General features: G+C 40.1%; 1 protein-coding gene and 1 non-coding gene across 2 annotated transcripts in view; one reads left to right on the forward strand and one right to left on the reverse strand.

Moving 5' to 3' along the window:
- LOC139175059 (uncharacterized) overlaps window positions 1–13,966 on the reverse strand; it is a 116,605-nt gene extending 102,639 nt beyond the window's left edge. Inside the window, exon 1 of the mRNA XM_070765898.1 lies at window positions 13,740–13,966. The gene's annotated coding sequence lies outside the window, so the exon portion shown is untranslated. The remainder of the gene's footprint in view (window positions 1–13,739) is intronic.
- A 267-nt stretch (window positions 13,967–14,233) lies between these two features.
- On the forward strand, window positions 14,234–14,306 carry TRNAA-AGC (transfer RNA alanine (anticodon AGC)). The gene has a single exon. It is a non-coding gene; the product is annotated as a tRNA-Ala (tRNA).
- Window positions 14,307–22,142: the final 7,836 nt, after the last annotated feature.

Raw genomic sequence — 22,142 nt, forward strand, 5'->3', positions numbered from 1 at the left:
TGGCAATAACTGATGGCAGGAACCCTCCGAACTTCATTTTCACTGGCAGAGGACTGCAGGAGGCTGTCATAGCTGAAAACAGAGCTTTGGAGCCCGATTTCATTTTCATTGGAGCCCATAAAGCACACCGGTTCTAGTCCCATCTTTGCCATGAAAACCAGCTGAATGACTTCAGGCCCATCTTTCTCAGCGTAACCCACCTCACAGATTTGTTGATGTTGAGAAAATAGGAGAGGATTATGCACAGAACTATATAGAATTATTTATTGGCCAAGTGTGATTGGACACACAACAAATTTGTCTTTGGTTCATATGCTCTCAGTGTTCATAAAAGAAAAGAATACATTTGTCAAGAATCGTGGGGCACAACACTTAATTATTGTCATAGGGGTAAAATAAGCAAGGAAGGAGGAGTATTAGGTATGTTCACCACCTTGAGTTAAACAAATAGTAAATGTAGGATTTTTTTAAAAACTCAAATGAAATGAGAGTTCAAAAGTCAAGTTTTAGCCACATGAATGGAATATCTATTTCATACAATCCATTTATCAGATAAAGGTATTTATCTCCTGAATAGGACTTATCAGGCTAACTTAGTTCTTATCTAAGAAATGAGTATTTATGATCTATGCAAAGGAAACTTAAATTTCTTAAGAAAAGGCATTTTTGCAAGACCAGCATCTCTTTGCTATACATTAAAGCACACTTCTTTTTTCAGGATTCTGTATGAGCTTTAAAAAAGCTGCTTATTACATATTACAAAACTCCAAAATGAGACTTCATGTAGCTCAGCGTAAGCAAATGTAAAGCAACGCAGACTGAGACAAACATATTTGCTAATATGGTTTGACAAAACACTTTCCAATTAGGTTAAGAATCTTGGAGCAGAGAAAAAAGCTAAAGGATAACTCTGAAATTATAGAGACCTTCTATATTAAACTGACCAGATTTTAACATTGCTAAAGAGGGACACCATTGATGCGGGGAGGGGGGATCTTGATTAAAAATTTGGTGTATATGGAGCAAAAAAAAAAATCCTTTTCTTTTTCTCGCTCTTCCTCCCTTTCTCTCTCTCTCTCTCTTCCTTCCTCTCTTTCTTTCTTTCTCTCTCCTTCCTTCCCTCCCTCCCCCTCCCTCTCTCTCTATTCCCTCGCTTTCTCCTTTTTTCTCTCCCTTTCTTTCTCTTTCTCTCTTCCTTCCTCTTTCTTTCTTTCTCTCTCCTTCCCTCCCTCCCCCTACCTCTCTTTCTCTCTTCCTCCCTCCCTTTCTCCCTTTCTCTTTCTTTCTCTCCCTATTTCTTTCTCTCTCTCTTCCTCCCTCCCTTTCTCTCTCTCTCTCTCTTCCTTCCTCTCTTTCTTTCTTTCTCTCTCCTTCCTTCCCTCCCTCCCCCTCTCTCTCTTCTCCCTCGCTTTCTCCTTTTTTCTCTCCCTTTCTTTCTCTTTCTCTCTTCCTTCCTCTTTCTTTCTTTCTCTCTCCTTCCCTCCCTCCCCCTACCTCTCTTTCTCTCTTCCTCCCTCCCTTTCTCCCTTTCTCTTTCTTTCTCTCCCTATTTCTTTCTCTCTCTCTTCCTCCCTCCCTTTCTCTCCCTCCCTCCCTTCTTCTTTTTCTCTCTCTTTCTCTCTCCCTATTTCTCTTTCTTTCTCTCTCTCTCCCTCCTTCCCCCTCTCACTCTGTTTCTCTCTCTCTCTCTCGTTCTCTCTCTCTCTCTTTCACGACACTCGGACCTGGTAGGCATACTCCTCCACGCAGCCGCCGGACAAGAACATCGACAAAGTGCCCGGCACACCGCCGATGAATCCCCGAGCAGCAGGAGCGCCTGACGAAGAAGAGGGCCAGGACGGTGAATCCACTGCTTCAGCTTCTATGGCAGCGGTCCCCAAACTACGGCCCGCGGGCCGGATGCGGCCCAACAAGATCTTTTAACTGGCCCGCCGCAGCTCACGAGATTTTACTGGTCGATAAAATAAGCTCCCGAATCTCCTGTCCACTCACCGCGGTCGGCTGCTGAGCGAGAAGTTGGAGAGGCAAGGGGGCGGGGAGGAAAGCGGGCCTGCAATTGGCCCATTCCTTTGCCGCCTTTAGGGAGAGAAACTGTTGCTGCCCTATGACAGAGCAGCAACAGTTCCTCTCCCTAAAGGCGAGAAAGAAATTGGCCAATTGCAAGCCCGCTTTCCTCCCCGCCCCCTTGCCTCTCCACCTCCTCCTCCCCTCCTCCTCCGCGGTGAGTGGACGCGAAATTCATGAAAAGGCGATTGGCATTTGAAAAACTGTCCACTGAAAGTCTCAGCTAAGTGCACCACGGCTAAGTGTGTGTGGGGGGGAGGCGGCCAGACCGCCTTTGTATTTTTGGCTGGGGGGGGAAGCAGGAGGTGCAGGATCGGGCCGGCGGCGGGCGCGGGGAGAGGCAGCAGGTCTGCATCCTGGGCGAGTGGGAGGGCGAGGAGGCGCGACCGAGCGGGCCGGCTCAGGCTCCGGCTAGGAGGGGGCGGGCAGCGGCTGGACGCGGCGGCGAGGGTGCGTCCGACTCGGGGCTGGCGGCGCCTGACGCAGCGGGGAACATCAGCGTGGGAGGCAGGAGAGGACCAGGCAACCGGAGCAGCGTCGCCGCTGCTCCCGGCTTGGCTTCCCTGGCCGCCTGGCGCTGCGATCTTCCAATCTTCCCTTGGCGATCTTCCGATCTTCCCTGGCCGCCTGGCGCTGCGATCGGAAGATCGCAGCGCCAGGCGGCCAGGGAAGCGGCCAGGGAGGCCAAGGAAGATCGGAAGATCGCCAAGGGAAGATCGAAAAATCGCAGCGCCAGGCAGCCAGGGAAGCCAAGGGAAGATCGGAAGATCGCCAAGGAAAATGCCCAGCCCAGGCCCCCCCCGGAGGCGTTTTCCTGGAAGGAGTGATTTGCGATTGGACGCGCCTCCCACCGCTCTGCCCAATCGCAAAGCCGAAGGAGGCACGGGAGGCGGTGAATGTCATGTCCTCCGGCCAGTCAAGCAAAGAAAGGTGGGGAATGTTGGGGGGGAGAGTAAAGAAAATTGAAACAGATTACGAAAAGCTCAGTGGTGGATGGCACTCCTTCCAGGAAAACGCCCAGCCCCCCCGGAGGTGTTTTCCTGGAAGGAGTGCCATCCACCACCGAGCTTTTCGTAATCTGTTTCAATTTTCTTCACTCTCCCCCCCAACATTCCCCACCTTTCTTCGCTTGACTGGCCGGAGGACATGACATTCACCGCCTCCCGTGCCTCCTTCGGCTTTGCGATTGGACAGAGTGGCGGAAGGCGCGTCCATAGGCTTGGCCGGGTCGCCGCAGCACCCTCCCTTCGCCAACCCTTTGGCGGTCACCGGTGGGGTTAGGCTGCCTCGGCACCGACTTCGCTGCCCCTTCCCCGTCAGCCAACATGAGCCGTAAGGAAGAGACCATCGTGGCCGGGCGGGGAGCGCCGCCTTCTTTCTCTTTTTCCCACCCCTCCCATCCCAGCCCCCCGGGCGGGGAGGGGGGGAGAGGTAACGATTCTGGGCAGCCGCCGGCGAAGGGCGGGGAAGCCAGCGGCTGTAGCAACTGGTGCAAGAGGCTTCCCCGCCCTTCGCCCGTGGCCAGCAGAAGATCGCTCCGCTTGGTCGGCGGCTCCGGAGAGGCAGGAGCCGGGCACTGGCCTGCCTTTTGTCCCGTCCCCCGTCCCCCCGCCGCCGCCGCCGCCTGCTTCTCTCTCTCTCCTTCCCCGCGCTGCTGCTCCACTCGGTCGGCGGCTCCGGAGAGGCATGAGCCGGGCGCTGGCCTGCCTTTTGTCCCCCGCCACCACCACCGCCGCCCGCTGGCTGCGAGCGCTCTGCCAGGCAGCCAGGAGGCATTCAGGGTGAAATGCATGGAGGAATGGGAAGCTGAAGCCACCGGCGTTTGAGCTTCTCATTCCTCCACGCCCTGAATGCCTCTTGGCTCAGGCGGGCAGCAGCAGACCGCCTTTGGGTTTTCAGCTCGGGCAGGAGGGAGTTAGGGAGGTCCTCCTGCTCCCCACCCCCAGCCGATAACCCAAAGGCTGGCTTGAGCCAGGAGGCATTCAGGGCGAAGTGCGTGGAGAGTTTGGCGTTGGGGTTCAGGAGGCTGCTGGGAAGCCTCCCGGCTGTTTTAAAAGGTGACAGCCGGGCTGCGGGGCTTCCCAGCAGCCTCCCGAACCCTGAAATTTTGCCAAACTTCCGGGTTCGGGAGGTTGCTGGGAAGCCCCCCCGGCTGTTTTAAAAGGTGACAGCCGGGCAGCAGCGTTTTTTTGCGGGTTTTTGTTGTTGTTGCACGGATTAATTGACTTTACATTGTTTCCTATGGGAAACAATGTTTCGACTTACGAACCTTTCATCTTACGAACCTCCCCCTGGAACCAATTAAGTTCGTATCTTGAGGTACCACTGTATATCAACAGACAATTTTGACAAAGAATGCTTACATTGAAATAAGCATTCTTAGCAATTTCAAATGATCTCTAGCCAACCTCCTGCACAGAGTTCTCCAAAATTAATCTCTAAAAAATTAATCTGGAAGACTTGGCCTCCATCCTCAATGCTAAAAAAATTAAGAGTGCCTAAGTGCTCTTGGTAATATTGTTGGATCTACTGGTTTAATTGTTTTACACTGTCATTTTCATGTTAAAGATTCAGCAGAAAGAGTTCTTTGGGGAAACAATATTTCAAAAAGGATGCAATGTATTTTTAAACACGAAAACAGGGAATTAACTATATTTAATATCGTTAATAAGAGAAGTTAAAACATCCACAATACTTCAAATTATCAGATTGTTCTATTTTCTAGAGCTTCTTTAATATGAAACATAAAATTTGAAATTTAGTGTATCTAATGAATCTTTGGATGAATCAACAATTTTAAGTGGTCATATTTTAAGCACTAATCTAAAGGGATCATATCAGTATCTCAAATGATTCGATACTACTCTAAGCCAAGTATGTAGGACTAAATGAAGGGTATGCTATATGTTCATCACTTTTTCCATTCTATACATACCTTCATAGTTTGGCAATCCATAATTCATGACCTCTGAAATTTGAATTAAGGATTTATACAATCAAAAGCACAGTTATTAGATTCCAATTACTTCAGTCTGCAATAAATAAGAGCTTGAGGATAGAATACAAATCCTGTTTTATAATAATGTTTTTAAAATATCTATTAGTAGTACTGTTTTTATTCCTACAAATTTCCAAGAAAAAAAAATTAATTACAAGTCTGAAAACAATAAGAAATTAAAATACACCACTACTACTAAGTGTAAGTTGCCCAACCAACATAAAATCACATCTATTGTCCTGCTAACTACGGTAGTTCTAGTGTTTCAGTCAAGAGAGAGAGAGAGAGAGACCAATCAAGAGGCAACTATGACAGGAAGGAAGACAAGAAGAAAAAGAAAGGAGAGAAGGAAGGAAAGGAAGAAGAAAAAGAAAAAAGGAAGGAAGGAAAGTGGTAGAAAGGAAGGTAGACAGAAAAAAAGAAAGATGGTAGGAAGGAAGACAGACAGAAAGAAAAACAAAGAAAGAAGGGGGAAGAAAGAAAGACTTATGACCACAATTGAGCCTAACATTTTGGTTGCTAAGCAGAAGCATTGTTAAGTGAGTTTCATCAAATTTTACAAGTTGGTCATCCCCACCCGGTCACCTGACCACCAAGCCATGCCCAGCTGAAGGGGGCGGGGGGGCAGTGTGGATGAGTTTGTAGCACCAAGGAGACGGTGGACTGAAAAAGTTTGGGAACCATTGTTCTAATAGCTTCAAAATATTAACTACAAAAAGGAAAAAGGTAGATTTGGTGGTTTGGGAGTCAGGAATTTTCAATGGGAAAAGTAATAAAGGGAGCAAAAAAAAAAGACAAAATTTGACAAAATTGAACGGGTCCAAAGATGGGCTACAAGAATGGTGGAAGGTCTTAAGCATAAAACATATCAGGAAAGACTTAATGAACTCAATCTGTATAGTCTGGAGGACAGAAAGGGGGGACATGATCGAAACATTTAAATATGTTAAAGGGTTAAATAAGGTTCAGGTGGGAAGTGTTTTTAATAGGAAAGTGAACACAAGAACAAGGGGACACAATCTGAAGTTAGTTGGGGGAAAGATCAAAGGCAACATGAGAAAATATTATTTTACTGAAAGAGTAGTAGATCCCTGGAATAAACTTCCAGCAGACGTGGTTGGTAAATCCACAGTAACTGAATTTAAACATGCCTGGGATAAACATATATCCATTGTAAGATAAAATACAGGAAATAGTATAAGGGCAGACTAGATGGACCATGAGGTCTTTTTCTGCCGTCAGTCTTCTATGTTTCTATGTTTCTAAGACCACCCCAAAAATCACAGGTTACATAACAGCAGATTTAGTAGTAAATAAACTATCATATAATTAGAAATGGGCCCAATATAATTGACCTGATTTTTACTGTACAGAACCCCTAATCAATCCTTACATGGCTTTGGTATTCCATATACAACTATCATGTAGAGAATAATTTCATCTTTCATATACATATTCGTTGGGCCTCTTGCGATGGATACCACATGCCTCATAGACATTTTTCCTGGTTTGAAGCCAAGAAACTTCTGAAACAAGGAAAGCCTGTATGTGCTAAAGGGGATAAATGTTCAACAGAGGGTAGTACTGTATTTCATACACACACAAATACACATACTTCACTATATTCAGGTATTTACTTTGAATTAAGGTGTAATGTTAATGGTTCTAAAAAGTCTAAAAGGATCTTTCTTTTCACAAAATCATCAACTGTGACAAATAATTAATAATTACTACTGAAAGCATAGTACTACTGGAGCAAGGAAGAGTTCATAACTGCCTCTTGTTTCTTATGGATAAATTCAAAGAAAAATATCATGATTATTAATTCAGCTGAAACTTAAGCACACCATTATTGCCCTCCCATTGTAATGAAACATATTGTATTGGATCAAAACTTACATATTTCAGACAATAAAATAATGTAAAGCTGATCTTCTTAGCAGCACAATAAATCAAAGACACATGGTTTAAAGAAAATATCAATTCAATGGGGTCTTCTACTGTATTACATCATATTTTAATTTAGCATGATGTATGAATCCAAATATTGTGAAAAGTAAGCATAGTTTGGTATTATTAATGCAACAACACTATGCTTCTTTTCCCTAAAACATTAATAAAACAAATTATGGCTTAATGGGATATGTTAATCTATACTTTATTCAAGCTATCTCCCTGAACACATTAGCCCTTGAGACATTAGCCAATGTAAATCCTATACCTTAGAATTTAGAAAGTTGATTTTCACATTGCTAAATTGGATAAATTCCTAAACTGTTTTTAGAAATAGATGTAAAACAACTTCTTTTTACAGCTAATGCTTATACGAAAAGTTTAGCTTATACACAGCCTACTTGCTGAAAAGAGCTTTAAGCAATTTGTTTAACATCAGAACATAAAAAGTCAAATAGTCTCCATTTGAATTTGAGCCTAGCTTCACTCTTGAAGTATTTTCATGTTGCTCAAACAGAATTAGCAGGCACTTTTGGGTGTTTAATTTAGGATTTCATATTAATGTCTTATACAATATTGCCAATCATTATATTCAATTTTCTCTTGTTTTTCTAACACAAGATGTTAAATAGGAATAAAGAAAACAAAATAAATACATACAGAGGTACCTATTTAGGAATTCAGTTGCTATGAAAAATTATTTCATCTAATCTAGTAACTATACAATAAAAGGGACAGAAGGATGATAAACAGTGGCAAATCAGAAAGCTATATGCAGCTACTGATCACACATTTCTACGCTAACCTCTCTGTTGTTCTTCTCCATCATCCTGAACTATTTTTTGACATTTGTTTCAGTGCAGGACTTGGAGGTTTTAGTAAAAAAATGAAGTAGAATCCTTTAGCCAGAGTCTGCCTACAACTGCAATGCACTGCAGACAGAATCATATATAATAATCACCTTTAAATCTAATTAGATTTAATCATTTTAGATTTGAAATGATTTTACAATTTGTGCTGGCCACAAGTCATTGGAAAATGTATTTATCAGGAGTTATCTTAAAATTAATAGATATGCAACAGTAAATATATATAGTAATATATATATATTTGCTTTCCCAAAATGTGACAAAACGTTTAATCATCATTTATATTTACGGTATAAAGAGAGTGTGTCCCAGTAATGCAACAGAAACAAGATGGATATAGCATTGCTTCCAGCTGTAGTGATTCAACTGCAGTGATCTCAGAGGCCGATGTCTAAGAAGAACTTGAACGAAGGCAATGGGTCCAGATGGCATCCACCCCAGAGTTCTTAAAGAACTCAGATCTGTCATTGCTACCCCCTGATTGATTTGTTTAACCAATCCCTTTTAACAGGAAATGTTCTTGATCATTGGAGAATGGCCAGGATTGTGCCTATCCACAAGAAGGGCAGTAGAGAAGAAGCTAGTAACTACAGGCCAGTTAGCTTGACATCAGTTATAGTTAAAATGATGGAGACTATACTCAAAAAGAGAATAAATCAGCACTTAAAAACCAATAACTTATTGCACTCAAACCAGCATGGCTTTACTGAGGGCAAATCATGTCAGACTAATCTCACTGGGTTTTTTTGACTATGTCACAAAGGTGTTGGATGAAGGTGGTGTCGTGGATATTGCCTATCTGGACTTCAGTAAAGCCTTTGATATGGTCCCACATAAAGAGCTGATAGATAAGTTAGTGAAGATTGGAATTAATCCCTGGATAGTTCAGTGGATTTGCAGCTGGCTGAAGCGTAAATATCAGAGGGTTGTTGTTAATGGCAAGTATTCTGAGCAGAGACAGGTTACAAGCGGTGTGCCAAAAGGGTTTGTTCTGGGTCCTATTCTTTTTAATATGTTTATGAGTGACATAGGGAACGTTTGGTAGGGAACGTTTGCCTATTTGCCGATGACTCTAAAGTGTACAATAGGGTTGATATTCCTGGAGGTGTCTGTAATATGGCAAATCATTTAGCTTTACTAGATAAATGGTCAAAGCAATGGAAACTGCAATTTAATGTTTCCAAATGTAAAATAATGCACTTGGGAAAAAGGAATCCTCAATCTGAGTATTGTATTGGCAGTTCTATGTTAGCAAAAACTTCAGAAGAGAAGGATTTAGGGATAGTGATTTCTGACAATCTCAAAATGGGTGAACAGTGCGGTCAGATGGTAGGGAAAGCGAGTAGAATACTTGGCTGCATAGCTACAGGTATAATAAGCAGGAAGAGGGAGATTATGATCCCGCTGTATAGAGTGCTGGTGAAACCACATTTAGAATACTGTGTTCAGTTCTGGAGACCTCAGCTACAAAAAGATATTGATAAAATTGAATGGGTCCAAAGACAGGCTACAAAAATGGTGGAAGGTTTTAAGCATAAAGCTTGTCAGGAAAGACTTAATGAACTCAATCTGTATAGTCTGGAGGACAGAAGGGAAAGGGAGGACATAATTGAAACATTTAAATATGTTAAAGGGTTAAATAAGATTCAGGAGGGAAGTGTTTTTAATAGGAAAGTGAACACAAGAACGAGTGGGTACAATCTGAGGTTAATTGGGGGAAGATCAGAAGTAATGTGAGAAAATATTATTTTACTGAAAGAGTAGTAGATGCTTGGAACAAACTTGCAGCAGATGTGGTTGGTAAATCCACAGTAACTGAATTTAAATATGCCTTGGATAAACATATATCCATCCTAAGATAAAATACAGGAAATAGTATAAGTGCAGACGAGGTGGATCATGAGGTCTTTTTCTGCCGTCAATCTTCTATTTTTCTATTTGTCTAAGATTAATTTGATCTAATTACAGAGAAAGAAACTTGCATAACATCTTTGGAATATCTTAACAGTTGGTTTAAGTTCTGAAATGTAAAGAAACAAATCTGATGGGGGGGATCATGTTTCATGCATGTAAAACTGCAAAGGGGTTATAATTTCAACACCACCATTAATTTCATTCAAAACAGTACTCAAGTCAGTGTAAAAGTTTTCTTAAGTGCAATCTCCTATTTTTTAAAAAAAAATTAAAAAGTTTGTGCAAAGGTTATTTAAAATCCACAGAAACAATACCACTTTTAGGCCAACCAGTATTTTATAATACAAAGTTCCGAGTTTCTAAAAATTCTTCCTTAGGCAAAATAGTTAAAGCCAAAAGTAAAAAGTAAAGGTGAGGAGGAGTTATAATAAATAAAACTTTCACCAATAATATAAATTCAGTAATACAATACCTACTAATAAAATTATTTCAGGTATTGAGAGATGGCTAGTTTTCAGTAGCAGATACGGATTTCACTGCTTCTATTTAACATGCTTTGCTTCCTACCGTAGCATTGCAATCCTTTATTGTGAATAATAATTTTTACTTATGTGCCCTAATTTATTTATTTATTAATCAAATTTGTATGCCGCCCCTCTCCGTAGACTCGGGGCGGCTTTATTTATAAAAGTAACCTAGTAAATGATGTCCCATCACAAATGCTTGATATTGAAGCTTCAAAGCAAAATCAAGACAATACTCTTTAGATACTTTACATATACAACTCCAGTGACTAAAAAGATAAAAATCCAGTGGTCTAGTTGGAATGTTATTAGATCATGTCTGTTTTCTTGCTTATAAAAATTCAAACTTAATGATGTTAAGAATCACTACAGTCTCAACTGCCACAAATTACATCTTTCTATAAAATATAAATAGCTAGTTTAATAATTCCAGGATTAGTTCCCATATGAAGTTATCATTTTTCCTTATATCCTATTGTATATGTAATAATTTTAGCATGAAATAGACTATACAGAAAAGGTATTCAAGCCGTTTCTACAAAGTGTTATATTATAATAATTAGACTATAATAACTAGCCCAAAGTCATTCAATGAGTTGCCATGATTGGGGAACCAGAACTCCTAAGTCCTAGTCAATACATTGATCATTATGTTATACTACACCATGCACATCTATAATATAGTGTAAAATTCTGCAAAAGGCCCTTGATCTAAAGATCATCACAAAAATATGTAGGTAAAGTGTAGCTAATAAGAATTATCCTACACCTTCAATGGAATTTAACCTAAATCGACATTTCTTAATTGTAGAGGAGATCATTTGATAAAGGGACGCAGGGATGGTTACATTGATTTAGATCTGAAAGAGGAGGACATGGAAAAAAAACTGAGGTGACTTCACTTTCTTTGGTTAAGAAGAGGAAGGAAAGAAACTGTGTCAGACTTTCAAGGTTATGATATGATATTGTACCCTACAACAATAAACCATAATTTCAGTGGTCCTTATCTGGTTTCTAATCCAATGTACCTCAAAAGTTTGATGCTAATGGATGAGAAAACCAAGAAGCCATTGAAAAGATGTCCAACAGTCCCAAAATACTATTTAATGTATAGTATTTTAGTATTTCATTCACACAACTTTTAGATCAGAAATTCATCATTGCTTATTGAATTTTCATGTTGTGGCAACACCTAAGTCAAACCAAAAACACAATAAAAAGAATGACTTAGTCACAGTATACAGACGTTTGCCTATATTTGCACGTTTTTAGCTTTGAGTCAATTAATTTAGCCCATCCTGCTCTATACAATTGAAATTGTTTTAGAATACAGTGTAAATTGCTCTCTGTATGAAAAAACATACAATAGATAGCCCAATTGTTTTTGCTTATCTTTTCTATACTGCTGCTCCTACAAAAGAAAAGTAATTGCATCATGCAAGTTCAGTTACATAGCAAGTCCAAGTAATCATTTGTAATTCAACCAAACTCAAAGCCTACTATTAGTCAGAGGAAGAACTAAAAAACTAAAAAGCATGAGGACAATGAGCTGTTTTACAGTTTCCAGTGTGTGAATGTGGAAACCAACACCTGGACCAAACCCATCTAATTGCAAGAGGTTTAGATTACTTAGTGCTATTCATGGTGTCAGAAAAAAAGATGACAAACAGTACATGTCTGTGAGGCGGCCCTGTGAACTTTGTCAGGATTGTAGTTGTTGCTATTCAATTATTTCCTGGGTAGCTGGAAGAAACATAAATAATTCCCTCTTCTTTCTTTTCTTTTCTTTTCTTTCCTTTCCCTTTATAATAGAAAAACCCTCTTACTCTCAGGATCTTGTCTTCTTTCAAGAATAGCATCCCCACCTTGTGATGCTCATTGATTTCCCCTACACAATTTCCAGTCTCCAAAAAGAGCTCTCTCTTCTAAAGATATTCCATAGGGAACACATTGCATAAATGTAACTACTGTAACTCTTTAAAAGTTTCTTAAGTTGAGCTTTGTGAAGAGATTCAAAAAAATGCAACTCTCCTCAACATCCTCTTTTTCTGACTCTCTGTTTCTCTTTCTGTCTGTCTCTGTCAGTCTCCTTTCCCCCCTTTCAGTCTGTTTCTCTTTCTTCTCTGTCACCTCCTCCCTCTTTCTCTTTCTCCCTCTCAGTCTCTGTTTCTTTCTATCAGTCTCCTTCTCCCTCTTTCTCCCTCTCTCTGTTTCTCTTTCTGCCTGTCTCTGTACTCTTCTCCTCCCTCTTTCTTTCCCTCTCCCTCTGTTTCTGTCTGTCTGTCACCTTCTCCTTCTTTCTCTGCCTCTGTTTCTTTCTGTCTATCAGTCTCCTTCTCCCTCTTTCTCCCCCTCCTCTCTCAGTCTACATTTCTCTTTCTGTCTGTCTCTGTCACAGTCTCCTTCTCCCCCTCCCTTTCAGTCTGTTTCTCTTTCTGTCTCTGTCACCTTCTCCCTCTCTCTCTCTTTTTGTCTATCAGTCTCCTCCCTCTTTCTCTCTCTCTCTCAGTCTATGTTTCTCTTTCTGTCTGTCTCTGTCATCTTCTCCTTCTACCACTTTCTCTCTGTCACCTTCTCCTTCTCGCTCTCTCTGTTTCTGTTTCTCTTTCTGACTGTCTCTGTCACCATCTCCTCCCCCCCCCCCCACCTCTCAGTTTTGGCATGAATATTCATCTCCACCGGGTTACCTACCATTCCTACTTATTCCCTTTCTCCACTTTCCCGTCTTCCCAGCCCCAAACCTTAAACGGGACCTGCCCAGAATCCCACAAAGACTTCCAGGGGAGTTAGCTCCCCGAAGAGCACACATAACAATGGCACAGCGCGCACACACACACACACCCCTTCCCCAACACAGCTGCCACCCACAGCAAACGAATTCCATGCCTCCCGACGCTGAACGCACACACACACCCGCACCAACACACACCCCTCCTGCCCTCTCCCTCCTAGACAGACGCGGGTCCCCAATTCCGCCAACATCAGGCTCTCCACACGCCCTTTCGCCGTAACACGAGAGCCTTCCGAAAACTCTTTCCGAGCGCCTCAGAGCAGCACCCCCACCCCTCTTTGATTCCCTCAACCCGCCCGGCCCCCAGCTCCCCTTTTCCACACGCGCCACCCAAGAAACGGTTCATCCCGTCTGGGCTTCCCCCCCCCTCCTCTCACTCGCTCGCGCTCTCCCCCCCCCCCCCATCCGCGTGCGTATGTGCGCGCGCGCGCGCCCAGGCGCCTCCATCCCGGCGGGGACCGCAGCTGCGGGGCTACCCGTCGTCGACCCTCCTCCGGCAGCTTCCTCCCGAGCCCCCACACACATACGACGGAGAAAGCGGCCACTTCAGTCTTTTTCCAGAGGGGTCGTCGTCGTCGTCGCCGCACCGACCCGGCGCCGGCTCTCCCCCTTTTCCTCAAGCTCACCTCCAACCGAGAGAGGAGTCCGCGCTGCTCCGGCTGCCGTGTCTCCTTCTCCCTCCTCCTCTTCTTCCCCGCTCTTCCATCCTCCGCCGCCGAGGTCGCCAGGAAGGGAGAAGAAGAGTCAATGAACGGCGCCAGCCGCCGCCTCGCCCAACGCAAAGCGCGAGAGCCCCGACCCGGAGGCAACCCGCTCGCTGTCCGCGGCGCTTCGAGTTTCTCCTCCCGGAGGCGCGCTCGGCGAAATCGCCAGACGCATGCGCTGTTTGGGAAGGGTCATGGGAAGTGTAGTTTCTCCCTCCCCGCGTCCTCCCCAATATCCCGCTTTCTGGCGAGGCTTGCGGTCCCAGCCCTTCTTTGCTTGCTTTAAAAGTCGAAGAAACGAAATTTGGGACGACAATTCGCTGAACTTGGGAATAGATCGAGAAGGCAGCGTGAAGCATAAATTGTTAAAGAATTGCTCTATAGGGTCAAAGAAAAAAAGGAGCCAAAACAAGGAAGGGGAATTAGCTCAAATGGTAGAGCGCTCGCTTAGCATGCGAGAGGTAGCGGGATCGATGCCCGCATTCTCCAAGTGTATTTTTTTTCTCCTATTTTTATTGATACTAATTGTATTCTTATAAACTATCCAATATTTTAAACGATCCTAAAATTCACAATTTATTTTCATTTACTGGAAAAAAATCTTCATGAAAAAAATCTGTGATACTCCCCATAATGCCTGTGGGTTTAGAGAATTGATATTCTGATTTGGGTTTTTCCTTCACAATAAAAATATAAGTTCTTGTAACCTTTTCTTATTACCGTACTCCCTTCCTGTGCATTAATTATTGCTTCACCAGATGCGATCCCCAACATTTACATACCAAAATGTTCTGTTTAATAAACCAATAAGCAAGTATTCCATTCAGATTGATGGACACACAAAACAGGTAATGGGAAAATGAAAAAAAAGTATTGCACAAGAAGACAAAAATAGTATTTTACTCTTTAATATTTTAGCTAATCGGTTCTACTGAAATTATAACGGGCCCTAAATTAGTTGGTTTTTAACAGCAAGGATGTAATCATCTGACTACTATTATTCTTCAGAGAGGGGCGGCATACAAATCTAATAAATTATTATTATTATTATTATTATTAGTAGTAGTAGTAGTAGTAGTAGTAGTAGTTGTTGTTGTTGTAGTTGTAGTAGTAATAGTAGTAGTAGTAGTAGTATTACTACTACTGCTGCTGCTAATATAATACTAGTGTAGACTACTACTACCATCTACAATCATTGGGTTTAGATAATAAGATCAATTATATTTATTTGTTTGTTTGTTACTTGTTTGTTTATTTATTTTTATTTATTTATTTATTGTTAGAGTTGAAAGGGACCATGAAGGCCATCAGGTTCAACCCCCTGCCCAAGGACATATGCCTTCATATTACTAATATGAAGTTAGAGAGATATGTGTTGCATTCAAATATCAAAATGTAATATTTTCTTCAACTGCCGAAAGCTCTAAGCCCAACGTTCCTTTTTGACTTCCTAAAATAATTATTCCTCTTAAACAGAGGTTGGTTTATGATTTCTCAAGGCCCTCAGGTGGGCATAGGCTGCCCTCTAGCGGGCAGCAGAAAATTGTTTTAGGATAGATGGAGGTAGGCAGTGATGGGCTCCTACCAGGTACGCAGTACCTACCGGTAGCAAAAATTTGTGGGTTTTTTTTGTTTTTTTCCTTTCTGGGCTCTGGGTATGTTTTTCCTATTGCAGTAAATGAGGTTGAATGTGTATAATTTTAGAAGAGCTGTGCATGCGTGTATGTACATACATTTTATGTAGTAGATAATCAGGGGTGGGCTACTGCCCAGATGTGGGGGAAAGCAGTTGGGTAGCAAAAATGGAGCTCCACCGCAGAGCATCAAATGCAAAGGCATACAAATCTAATAAATACAAATACAAATAAGCCACGGCCAAAGTGTGGTAGTAAAAACTTTTGTAGCCCATCACTGGAGGTGGGGATGCACAGGTACAAAACCAAACCCCTTTACCACCTTGGTTTGCAGAATGTGCTGGGGAGTCAGACCTTGTGGAAATGGGTGAGGCTACGCAACGCAAGCAGGCACAAACTTCTCTTGTAATGAAATGCAGCAATTTCACTGTGCTGCATTGTTTAAGCAAAGGCCGGATCTCTAACAGTGCAGCAAAATAATGCCAGAGAATTTGTTTTGGAGGAGTGAAGCAAATAGGTTTATCCATGCAAAGAAAACCCTGAGGAGACAGATACATCTCAGAGGGCTTCAACAATTCCAACAAGGAAGTGGTGCAGGGAAATTCTGATTGGCTCCTTCCCAAAAGGGCTCCCTATTTAAACCCCTGCCAAAAGCAGGCAGAGGCTAATGTTTGTTCACTATAACCAATAAAGAGCTGACTTCTCACTGCCAATCTCCTGCCTCTTCAGTATCTGAATTCAACATTTTTGATGCCTAGAATTGGATGGACAGAACTCTGTATTCAATTTTATACTGCTCAAAAAAATAAAGAGAACACTCAAAGAACACATCCTAGATCTGAATGAATGAAATATTCTCATTGAATACTTTGTTCTGTAAAAAGTTGGATGTGCACAACAGCATGTGAAATTGATTATCAATCAGTGTTGCTTCCTAAGTTGACAGTTTGATTCCACAGAAGTTTGGTTTACTTGGAGTTATATTGTGTTGTTTAAGTGTTCCCTTTATTTTTGTGAGCATAGAACATATGGCAATTTGACTAGTCAAATATTTACATGATGAATCAATACAAAGCATGTCAAAAAATTAAATGCTAAATTTATTTTTGACAAAATGGATAGAGAAAAATTCTTCCCCAGCATCAAACACACAATCTTTTATTTCTAAGCTGAGTGAAACTAGTTTGATATTTTTTTTAGGGTGGGATTCATCGCATTATTGTTTAACTCCAGGTCAGAGGAGAAGATATAATGCATACTCACATGCTTAATATTTTCCAAGGCATTCAAACCATGATGATTAATTTAGCCCCAATTCTATGTACTCAATTATGAAATCCTTATTGTTAAAGAGCTGTGATGTTTTCTGAAGTAATTGCCACCGGTCAACAAGCCTCTCCATAAATATTGGCATATTAATTTGTAAATTTGGTTAAACTGTCTTTGCATAATTTGCATGAGTTCTGTCATTTGGCTCCAAGATTTTATTCTATTTTTAGTTGGGTTTTTTATAACTTTCAGTTGTGTATACAGTATTACATTTTTATAACACACAAAATCCTTCACTCTATCTTACACAGAAAGAATAAAAAGACTCAAAATTGGCATCAAAAGATAAGTAAAGGGCTCAAAATACCTGGGCAAAAATGTATCAGGTTAAAAATAGAACAAATTGCTACGGAACTGCAATATTTCATATGAATAAATACCCTGTGCACCATAGAAAAGTACAAAACCAAACTTTTAAAAAGTTGTTTCCTATTTCTTTCTGCTTTGGTGTACATATTTCTCATTCCAGGAAAACCTTTTAATAGAGTTGGATTATTCAGCAAATAGCATGGAAGTCTATGCAAAAAAAAAATCTTGCCTGTTTTTTGTACAGCATAAAGTTCCAGTATGTTATTTTATATTTTGAAAAATCTAGAATATGTTCACACTCTTACTTTGGTTATAAGTATTATTGTAGAGTAGGAAAGGGGAGTGAAGAGGACAAAAGCAGAGAGGAAGAAGACTTGTCAAAATGAGTATGAATTTTCGTCTGGTACTGTTAGAATGATGAGCTTCCTAGTGACACATACTAGACCTGTCACATTAATAAACGTCTAAGCAGATCAGTAGTCCTGAACTTCCTTCTGCATAGTGTTTTCCTACTATGCCAGAAAGTTAAATAAACCTCAGTATAATAACATCCTGAGCCCTACACCTAATAAAATATGTGCTTGCTTCCCCACTGTTTTTCATTTTGTCTAGCTCACAAAAATGTGTGATTTTAAAGTGTTTATCTCAGCAGTTTCTTTGACCCAGCTTAGCCCTATGGAATCTAATCTCAAATTAGTTTCCTATAAACTCTAGACCAGAGCCAAACCTCACAGAGACATAGACATAATCCACCTTCTTTGCTTTTCAACATTGCCATTATCCATCAGGTTTCTAGTAAAGCAGGTAAATTTAGAGTATATACATTGAAGATACACACTTGGTATAATTCCAGAAATTCCTTGGCCAAATGCCTCCATTCTCAAAGAATATGTATGTGTATGATAATTAATATTTTATTATGATCTATAGTTTGTATTTCGGGGGGGGGGGGGAGGAAATATTCCAGAAAAAATAAAATATTCCGTGGAATAGTATGTATCCTTTCTCGTCAAATCCCACTACATTTTCTGTTCCTTTTTTTGCCTTCAGACCGAGGTACCAAGCTGCTATGTTGGTGATTCAATGAGAGGCTGACTGGTACATTTCTGGTGCATCCATGCTGCCGTAGACAAGTGCCTATACCACTATCTGGGGAAAATCCTGCCCAAATCACCTTGATTTTTGTTGTTCACCGTATTTCTGAAAGCTTTCAGAATTTCAAAATCACTGACCTGCTCAGTCTTTCCGAGGATCCAAGTAGGTTTATAGATAACTGAATTCTTTAAAAAAAACTTGCAATCAATTTAAAAGGTGCTCCTGATTAATTAGAAAACTTTAAAATATTTGTTTTAATACATATATTTAAATATTAATGTGGATTTTTAAAAAATACTATATGTCCCTGTACTAGTAATACCACCATATCTTATATTAAAACTTACCTTTAATTATAAGGTCAGAAGAGGAATCCTCTATTATACAGTTATGAGTACTAAAGGCCTCAATGAGTCTTAAAACTGTTTTATTCATCGACGCATCATCTTAAGTATTCACTTAAGTATATTCACTTCTAGAGGGACTTTATCATTACTTTTAATTAGCATTGTCATCATTGTAACAATAAATGCCTATGTGATACAGACATCATCAAGTCATTAATCCTGGATAATGCCCTTATACCATTACCTAATCCTAGCAAGAAAGGCCTTCTGGGAGCCCTAAGGTAAATTATTAATACAATCCTCCATTTTACTGAATTAACCTCTGGTAATCCAAGATCTTGACTGAATATCTATTCTTTAAAGTAAATTATATTTTTGAACACTTTTGCAATAACAAAAGCCATTCTAAGTTTTATTTGGAGTGAATTTTTGAAATCTATACCTTAAGTGCCAGAAACCTCTGACTTACTTACATTTTTAGTAGAATGCAACTTTTTTATCAATTTTTGAAAAGATTGAAGACCCTAGAGCAATGAATTCCTATTTGTTATGACATTAGGTTGGCTTTGGTCTTTATCTTATGTAAATATTTTGTGGAATAGAAGTAACATTCTAACAAGATTTCCTCAACAGTTTGTACTTTGAGTCCAAAGTGCAGCCACAAGTCGAGAGACCATCCTCAGAAGTATTTAATGCATCCAAAACTATTCAAAACACACTCCCTGGTTCAATAGCATTTTGCAATGTACTAATCATAATTCAGGCTAATCTTTGTCTATGCTAGAATAGGTTGCCACTCATTCAACTGAGATTATCTTTGATGTTTTAGAAATCAGACACGGATTATTTAATGAGAAGAATATGTGTTTCTCTTTCACTATGACCTTAGCTGAATGCTAAAGTCAAACATGCCACTGGCATGTTTCAAATTATACTCAGCAAATTGCAAGTACAGTATTATGTTCTAGTACTTTACAGTGATTATATGGGCCGGTTAATAGAACAGGTATGAAGTAAACTATGTGTTTAGTTTACATTTTTCTCCTAACTAGAAAACATTTCCATGTAGTCTTTGATATCTACAGGTGAAACTCGAAAAATTAGAAGATTGTGCAAACATTTATTTCAGTATTACAACTTAAAAGGGGAAACGTAATACTGTATATGAGACTCATTACATGCAAGGCAAGATAGTTCAAGCCATGATTTGTCATAATTGTGATGATTATGGGGTACAGCTCATGAAAATCCCAAATCCATCATCTCAGAAAATTAGAATATTACATGGAAGCAATAAAACAGGGATTGTACATAGAACAATATTGGAACTCTGAAAAATGTAAGCATGCATATGTACTCAGTACTTTGTTTGGGTCCCTTTTGCAGCACTTACTGCCTCAATGTGGTGTGGCATGGAAGCTATCAGCTTGGGGCACTGCTGAGATGTTATGGAAGATCAGGATGCTTCAATAGCAGCTTTCAGCTTTTCTGCATTGTTCGGTCTCATGTCTCTCATCTTTTTCTTGGCAATGCCCCATAGATTCTGAATGGGGTTCAGGTCAGGCGAGTTTGCTGGCCAATCAAGCACAGTAATCCCACGGTAATTGAACCAGGTTTTGGTGCTTTTGGCAGTGTGGGCAGCTGCCAAGTCCTGCTGGAAAGTGAAGTCAGCATCCCCATAAAGCTTGTCTGTGGAAGGATGCATGAAGTGCTCCAAAATCTCCTGATAGATGGCTGCCTGGATTCTAGCCTTAATGAAGCACAGCGGACCAACACCAGCGGATGACATGGCTCCCCAAATCAACACAGACTGTGGAAACTTTTGCATCTCATTTGGAAACCAAGGGTCCAGAGTAAGGAAGAATAATGGAGAGGCACACACTGCAAGATGCTTGAAATCCAGTTTCCATGGTCTGTTGTCCCCTTGTTAAATGTTATACATTTTCTTTTTACAAAGCAATTATTTTGTTTTATATGAAGCCTATATAGTGATTTTTGTTTCCTTTCTTGATCATTTTTATTTCCTCCCTTTTATAGAATATTTTAGTAAGGCTTCTTGCAGTATGTTATAAAACCAAAGCAAGAATGCTTTGCTAAAATCCATTCAGAACTCTTTCTTCTGTATACAATGTAATATAAATCTCTGGAGAGTCCATATGTCACTTAAATAATTCATTAATGATAAATATACAATATATAGATATTTAAAGGCAAAATGTTTTGGTTGCTTTACTATTTTAGTGCTCTGGAACATAATGGAACACTGTAATAATTGCAAATCTTATAGCAATATAAATATAACTATCTGTTTTATAGGTAAATATTCTTTACAGTGAAACATATTATGCCATTTTTAATTGGTGATATTCACTGTTCAATCAAACAGTTTGATCTGTATGAACACAGACAAATCAGGTGAGCTATTATCAAAATACTTCATACTGAACATGTGAGATTAACATGTGTTGTTGAGCCACTATTACAAGTTTTAACTAAGGTTTTAGATTTCTTGACTTCTTTGTTATTGTTTTGTAACTCTATATGTAATTTTATACTGTATTGTTGTAAGCTGTCCTGATTCCTTCAGGATTGGGCGGCATAGAAGTCAAATTATAAATAATAAAAAAATAAAAAGAATGCTTCTATTGATTTAACTGATGTTACCTCTGTTTAACAATGTTTGTTATACTATAAACTGCAAATACTTTTTACAAGTCAGCACCACAAGATTTCCTGACTTCCTGAAATTGTGATCTTTTAATTAGCAGTCAAAGTTGGGCCTGGCAAACCCAATTACAGATGCAAACAAGCCAAGGTTTCTGGATAATTTTCAGCATAGACATAATGCCTGATCACATCTGGTATTTCTTAAAATCAACCAGACTTGTAATTGAAATGGGAAGGGGGCAGTGGGTAGAATGAGATCCCCTACCTATCTCCCTGGCAGATTCCCCTCACCCCATTTTAAACAACTGTCCTGCTTAGGAGCGTTTGAGTGGCATTCACGTTGGGGGTAAAGCTGTTTCAGAATTAAGGGTCTACATAGCATTCCATATCAGATTGTAATGCATTTAAGCAACTTTAGCACCAGCACCTTTCTTTTCTTTTTTTTCTTTTCAAATATTTTTATTGCTATATATAAACTTTAATAAGAATACCAAAAAGGAAAAATACAAACAAACATTATCCAAAAAGAAAAAAAACAAACCCCCCAAAAGAGAAAAAACACAAACTAAGCATATATACATACATTAATACCAATTATGATACATATATCGACTCTTATTTTATGCTTGTTTACTATTCTATTTCTATTGTCATTATTTATTTATTTATTTATTATAGCTTTTATATCCCTAAGGAACTTAATTATAGCATTTTAATGGGGGGGGTTGGGGGCGGGGAGGTTTAGATTTTTAATTAGTTAATTGGATTTAAGATATTGTGTACTGTATATTTTACATGTTGTGAGCCGCCCGAGTCCCCGGAGAGGGGCGGCATAGAAATCCAATCAATCAATCAATCAATCAATCAATCAGTCAGTCAGTCAGTCAGTCAGTCAGTCAATAAAACAGTATATTTATTTCTACATATTGATATAATACAGTATC

Source organism: Erythrolamprus reginae, chromosome 1 (genome assembly GCF_031021105.1).
Source record: "Erythrolamprus reginae isolate rEryReg1 chromosome 1, rEryReg1.hap1, whole genome shotgun sequence".
NCBI lineage: Eukaryota > Metazoa > Chordata > Lepidosauria > Squamata > Dipsadidae > Erythrolamprus > Erythrolamprus reginae.